This window comes from Octopus bimaculoides, chromosome 4 (assembly GCF_046866305.1).
Source record: "Octopus bimaculoides isolate indiv1 chromosome 4, ASM4686630v1, whole genome shotgun sequence".
Classification (NCBI taxonomy): domain Eukaryota; kingdom Metazoa; phylum Mollusca; class Cephalopoda; order Octopoda; family Octopodidae; genus Octopus; species Octopus bimaculoides.
In genome coordinates, this window is record NC_142931.1 from 84,186,359 (window position 1) to 84,193,858 (window position 7,500).

Here is a 7,500-nt window from a genome sequence, read left to right on the forward strand (position 1 = left end):
ACCCACAGACCCCTACCTCTACCCCACCCTCAGCCTAACCCACACTCCACCCATGCCTTCCCCACCTCCCAACACCCTCACATCACACCACACCAATACCCTCGCATCACACCACGCACACACTACAACTGACCAACTACTTTCTCCCTTTCTCCCTTCCCCATTTTCACACTACATACGTCAAGATCACCAGCATTCTACCTCCCACAAACAGCCCCTCGTTCCCGATCACCGTTTGTTATCTCCCCCTTTCTTAGCTCTCCTGAAATAAGAATTTCTAACTTCCGGTCAGCCATTGTTATGATCGGCCATTATTATGATTGACCGTTGACTGAACACTATTCAATTTTTTTTCTCCGTGTTTTTCTCCGTGTTTTTCTCCTTGTCTCCGTATTCTTTCTGTTGAAGAGCGTAGCTCGAAACGTCAAAGACTTTCCGTATTCCCGAGCGTCATACTAATATATACTTTTGTTATTTACACCACCTGTCCTCGTCTGTTGTTATTATTTGTATATTCTCCCATATATATATATATATATATATATATAATATAAATAATATATAAATATGTGCATATATCCATACATATATGTGCATACTTACATATATATGTATACATACATGCATATATGGGTACAGGGCATCACAAAAAAACGTTAAACACAATGAGAAACGAAAACAGAAAACGAACTTTTTTTCAAACAACGAAACAAAACAGAGAAACGAGACATGCAACATAAAGAATATTTCCCTTCATCAGTTGTCCCTGTCCATCTACTCCGCGTGATTCCTTATTTCCTTGTACACAGAGACAAAATATGAGATGATATCAAATTGGAGGATTACTTTCCTTTGACAAAAGAACAAATATATAGTTTCCTTTCTTGGGTATAGAATATGAGGATTCCATTTCAAGCATAGTACCACATTTTGCAGGATAAGCTATATTGCCACTCTTGGTGTTTCACTGGTATCAGCTATTCGATTTGATGAAAAACAAGTTTAAGACAAACGAGATTTGAACTTAGACTATGAATCAAAAGATATTAAATTAGATACTATAAAGTATGCCGTCCAGCTATCTTAATATTTAATTAAATCTAGTTATGTGTAATCTCAGAATAGCTGACCAGAGGGACACGATCACTTATTGCCAAGTAAAGAATCTATTCTGATGCTATATATGTTAACATGTTTAGTTGTGTGTATGTTGACTAGGTAGAAGTATAACTTCTTTAGAGTGTGATGTAATCGACAGAACTAACTACACTGACATTACTAGTTATTAGTAATATTTATTTCATTTGACGCTTCGTGGACCCTTTTTATACATCCTTATTTTCTGAAATGGAACAAGAAGTTAACTATACGTTTGCTTCTGAGAGTGGGAAAAAAAGCCACTATCAGAAAGCAAAATTAAGATATGAACTGAGCTAGTTTAGTCACTATATAACCCACTCGCTACGTTGTTCTATCAATACAAACTGTTCTATAGCCTCTCCGGAAGTACACAGAAACCAAACATGCGTAAATTAAGACAAGTGTCATAATGGCACACAGAAATACACACACACACACACACACACTTATATACACAAAGCACATACTCACTCACGCATACACACACACATAATTATAGAGGGAAACACAGGCGCACTCTTTCACACGTACACAGGCCAAAATATAACAAACTGTTCAACCAAGCCGTTTAACTGACAGGAACAACTCAACATTACGCTGGTCTATAAACTCTTCAGACGTATATTTAATCAAACACGTATGAAGGAATAGCTGTACCAGAATCTCAAACAGAAATACACCGAAATACAAACACATAACCATGCACACAACCACACACTCGCACAATTATGTATAATATGCTACACGTATATTCACACGCTTATACATATATTTGTATATACGTACGTATGTATGTATGTATGTATGTATGTATGGATGGATGGATGGATGGATGGATGGATGGATGGATGGATGTGTGTGTGTGTGTATTTGTGTGTTTGTGTGTGTATGTGTGTGTATGTATGTATGTATGTATGTATGTATGTATGTTTGGATGGATGGATGGATGGATGTGTGTGTATGTATGTGTGTATGTATGTATGTATGTATGGATGGATGGATGGATGGATGGATGGATGGATGTGTGTGTATGTATGTATGTATGTATGGATGGATGGCTGTATGTATGTATGTATGTATTCGACACCGTTGTTAGTATAATTTCCTAAACCTTCCCCCAACGGTCAGCGTTAAATGTGACATCATGCGTAATTGCAAGTGACCACTGATAACATAGAACCAAGATGTGACCGTTATGATTACTTCTGTCCACTGAAATACTTGGACAACAGAGGAAGGTCTCTCTGTAGTCAGTTGACCTGCTAGAAATAACTATCAAATTGGTCTTAAATCAAACCCAAGTCTTTTTTTCACATTGGATTTAACTATCCTCAGTAAACATAAGATAGAGAAGGCTGGGGTACCTTCGACCTATTAATCTGGTACTAAAGCATCAACAATAACGACAGTACCAACAGTGATAATGATGCCCGACCCCACTAAAATAACCATTGTGGAACCAGTAGTGACAAGAACAGTAGCTGCAACTAGTACAACAACAACAACAGTAATAACAGTTACTATAGCAACTACTTCCATGACAACAATAACTACTACCACGGCAAAAACCATAGCAACTGTTGCCATTACATTGTTTTATTAGTGTCCAATTCTATATCGACAGATTCAGATTTATGCGGAGTAACGCGCGTTCGACACATACAAACACAAACACACAAACACACATACACACACACACACACACACACACACACACACACACACACACACACACATACAGACTCACACATATGCTCCTATATGTATTCATACATGCATGCATGTATACACACATGCATACATACAAATATATATATATATACATTCATGCATACATATATACATACATACGTACATACATACATACGTCTACGTGTCCGACACATACACGGCCATGTACAATTATAAACTTGTACACACAAACAGATATACGAACCTATATATATCCACAGTAACTCACATACACATACAGACACACACACACGCACACAGACACAGACACAGACACACAAACACGTGTGGATTTATCTCTCCCGTCCTCACAGACATACATAAACATCCAAAATCATACTCATATATTTTTATATATAAAACATACACACACACACACACACACACACACACACACACACACACATACACACGCATACACACACATTCTCATATCTTATAGTTAGTTTCACACCCTGTTAATGTCCATTTTCTACATCTCTTTCTCTGAACAACATACTCCTCTCATCTGTATACTCACTTCCTCTCCCTTACATTCTCTCTCTCTCTCTCTCTCTCTCTCTCTCTCTCTCTCTCTCTCTCTCTCTCTCTCTCTCTCTCTCTCTCTCTCTCTTCCATTCTCTATCCTACTTTTTCATCCATTTCTTTTTTTGTGTTCTTACATCTTCCTTCTGTTTCTATTTACTCTTCTCTCTCTTCCATCAAAATTCATGATTTACTCTAGACCAAACATAGCAGACTCAAGCCATCTTGCGTAAATACCATGATTCATACCGCCGTGCCTAGACTATTAATCCTTAGTGGACTACACAGAATTTTATTTCTATTTTATTTGACTCTATCTTATTCGTTTGTTTATTTGACGATTTGAAATGTAAGGTATTATAGCTTTTGCATTTAATAATAAACATACAATTTAAATCTCAGTTTGAAAAGTAAACAACGTGTCACACCAGAATTTTTTGTGTCTCCGTTAGCAGTAATACGACTGATGTGAATTGTTTTTAGTGTTCATAGACCTTCTTCAGAGAAAGAATATACATCATATGTCTGTCCTCAGAAACATCGGCAGCATTTAGCTATTTATAGTGTAAGCAAATAAAAATAGTCAGTTATTTACTTTTTACGGCGACGCTGAAGTTTTGCTTATCTTTTACATATTGCAGTCATTTGACAGCAGCCATGCTGGGCCACCACCTTGAAGTGTTTTAGTCAAACGAATTGACCCCAGGACTTCTTATTATTTTTTAAATCCTAGTACTTATTCTGTAGCTCAGTTTAGCTGAACTGCTAAGTTACGAGGAGGGTAAACGCACGCTGTCAAGCGATGGTAGGGACAAACAGGCACAAAGACACGCACATACACACACATATATATACGACGGGCTTCTTTCAGTTTCCGTCTACCAAATCCACTCACAAGGTTTTAGTCGGCCCGAGGTTATAGCAGAAGACACTTGTCCAATTGCCACGCAGAGGGACTGGACCCCGAACCATGTGATAAGGAAGCAAGCTACTTTTGCCCACCTCCACCTTGAGTACTGCTGTCCCCTGTGGTCCCTTATTGGATTGCACCAATAATTTAGGAGGTAAACTGTCACACATTATGTCACGCTGGATTTTTTTTACCAGAGAATTACATTACATGCACACGCATGTGAATGCAAAGCCAGTTACACTTTCATACAAGAGCAAGTAATTTTAGTGACCGAACAATTGAATCCTTATCGTCGCATGACGAAGATCCACCACCGTACAAACAGACAGGGAGGGAGGCAAACCGTCAGGCAGACAGACTGACAGACACGCAGGCAGGTAGACAGATAAACAGGCAGATAGATAGATAGATAGATAGATAGATAGATAGATAGATAGATAGATAGATAGATAGATAGATAGATAGATATCAGTGTTTCCTGCATGAAATAGAGCCCGAGGATATATGGATGCAAATACGAAATCAGATTTTAACGTAGATCATACACTCTTATAGGATACAATTAAAAAGAAGATACTTGCATATCAAAGCCAACCAGCTAGAAGATATATTCTTTTATTCTTTTACTTGTTTCAGTCATTTGACTGCGACCATGCTGGAGCATTGCCGCAGGGATTTTGGTCGAAGAAATCGACCCGTTGACTTATTCTTTGTAAGTCTAGTACTTATTCTATCGTTCTCTTTTGCCGAACCGCTAAGTTACAGAGACGAAAACACACCAAGTGATAGTGGGGAGATAAACACAGACACAAACACACATACACACACACACACACATACACACACACACACACACATACACATACATATTTACGATGGTCTTCTGTGGGTTTCCGTTTACCAAATCCACTCACAAGGCGTTAGTCGACTGAAGGTTATAGTAGAAGACACTTGTTTTAAGGTACCACGCGGGCTGAACCCGGAACCCTGTGGTTGGGAAGCAAACCTTTTTGTGTAAGAAACTTTATTGTGGTGTTGGGAGTGCACATTTCCCAGTATCTTGAAAGCAATAAAGCCAGTAGCAAAGACCATTGTTATCTTTTCGTAATTAAAAACATGACACAGCTTTCATACCGTACTTTTAGTCACTTTGTGGACAATTTTTCTACAAATCAACAATTCTCGACAATTCTACAATTTTCTAGAAGTCGACAGTCTTCTGCAAACAGTGGCTGGAGGTTTGCAATCTTTTGCAATCATTTTTATACTAGCCCTCACTGTGTTATATGCATATGATTTTTAAAAGTTTACAATCTTTTATAAATATGTTGACAATATTCCACCCATGGTGTTTGTTTATTTGTCTATTTGCGAAAGGCGACGAGCTGGCAGAATCGTTAGCATGCTGGACCAAATGCTTGGCAGTATTCCGCCCATCGCTACGTTCTGAGTTCAAATTCCGCCGAGGTCGACTTCGCCTTTCATCCTTTCGGGGTCGATAAATTAAATACCAGTGAAACTCGATGTAATCGACTATAACCCTCCCACAAATTTCAGGCCTTGTGCCTATAATAGAAAGGATTTTTCCATTTGCTTTTATGTATTTTGGTTTAAACTACATAGATAAATTTAATTGTTTTGAACTTGAGCTGAAGTGTTTGCAAATGATGAAGTACATTTCGATCAGGACTTTAGCTTTAAGAAAAAGAAAAAAAAAGAAAAAAAAAACACCGATATAACCTTGCATTAAAAGAAAATATAAACGATTTTTTCACTACAAAACAAAACAATTGTATTTGATATAACAGATATTTCCGGAAAATGGGGGAGATTTTTCAGTAGTAGTTTCAGTATAGACCGTGTGTTTGTGAACAAATTCTCTAAGCTATGTCTCACCCCTTTCCTAAAGGATAAAAGAAAATGACCTCAACATGAAAATGTGATTTTCATTGCCAGTTTGCTTCCGCATTATAAAGAATTTTGTTGCCATCCGGTGCCGAATCGGAAACGCTAATTAACAAAGACATCTTTTGGTTCAGCGTAAATCCAGCACCCCAACTTCTCCAAAAAAATTTCTCATAATCATTAGATTATGAGATAAAATTTCTAGTACTATCTATTGCTGCTGTTGATGATGATGATGATGATGATGACGACGACGACGACGACGACGACGACGACGACGACGACGACGACGACGACGACGACGACGACGACGAGGAGGAGAGTACTGCTGTTGTTGATGTTTTTGTTGTTTAGCAACAATCCAACCTTCATCGTTACATTCGGATTTATTTGTATTTCCTTTTGTCAGATGGTGATGGTGTAGTGATACGGTGATCAATTAGTCGAAAGCAGAGGTAACAACAGAAACCATGAGAAGTAACTCTGTGGACGAACAGGGAAGAATTAACTGGAAACAGGAAGCAGGTGGGAGTCAAGAAATAGGAGCAGATGGGAAATAGGAGACTGATGTGGAGTGGGGTGTAAATATATGTAGAGAGAGTTAGAAAAGAAGTCAACATAGAGGGGAAAATACAAATGTACAGGAAATGCGAAAACGAATGCGACCGAATTTTACATCGTTTCCGTCTTCGCAATTCCAATTTATGTGAAAGGGAGGAGGCTTTGAAATTATAAAAATGATGAGTAACAAGTTGTTGCAAAAGAACTTTAAAGACAGGGTAGTTATATTTTGAGGGTAAGTAGGTACAAGGGTACCAGGAAGCAAGACTAACTGACTTTGACTTCTGTATTTCAATCTTCCAACTTTATATCAACAAAGGCGTAGTAAGTAGGCCAACATTCCTCTTTCAAGGTGGATTGGAGCAGTGTGAAATTGTGTGTTTTGCCGAAGTAAACAACGTGCCGCCCGTCTGACAATCGAGTCCGACGGGAATCGAACTCACGATCAAATGATTGTGAGTGCAGCAGCCTAACCAGTAGGCCATGCATTTTCATATATAAGGGAGTATGTGCATATATCTAAAATTACAAAAGTGACACAAACGGACTGAGTTTGAACGCACTTTAAAACGTTTAAGAGGAAACGTCTCGAAAACATAAAAGAAATTTTAAGTGATGATTTATACACTATGATGATTTACACCCTATGATTCGTCATTACAAATACTGGTCATTGTTAAGGGTCAAACAAAATTAATGTGGGAACCGGGGAATCTCTTACGATC

The 7,500-nt window shown here is 38.2% G+C and overlaps 1 protein-coding gene across 1 annotated transcript in view; it reads right to left on the minus strand.

The window, feature by feature from the left end:
* LOC106875130 (uncharacterized) overlaps nucleotides 1–7,500 on the minus strand; it is a 266,207-nt gene that overhangs the window by 217,283 nt on the left and 41,424 nt on the right. The gene's annotated exons all lie outside the window — the stretch shown is intronic.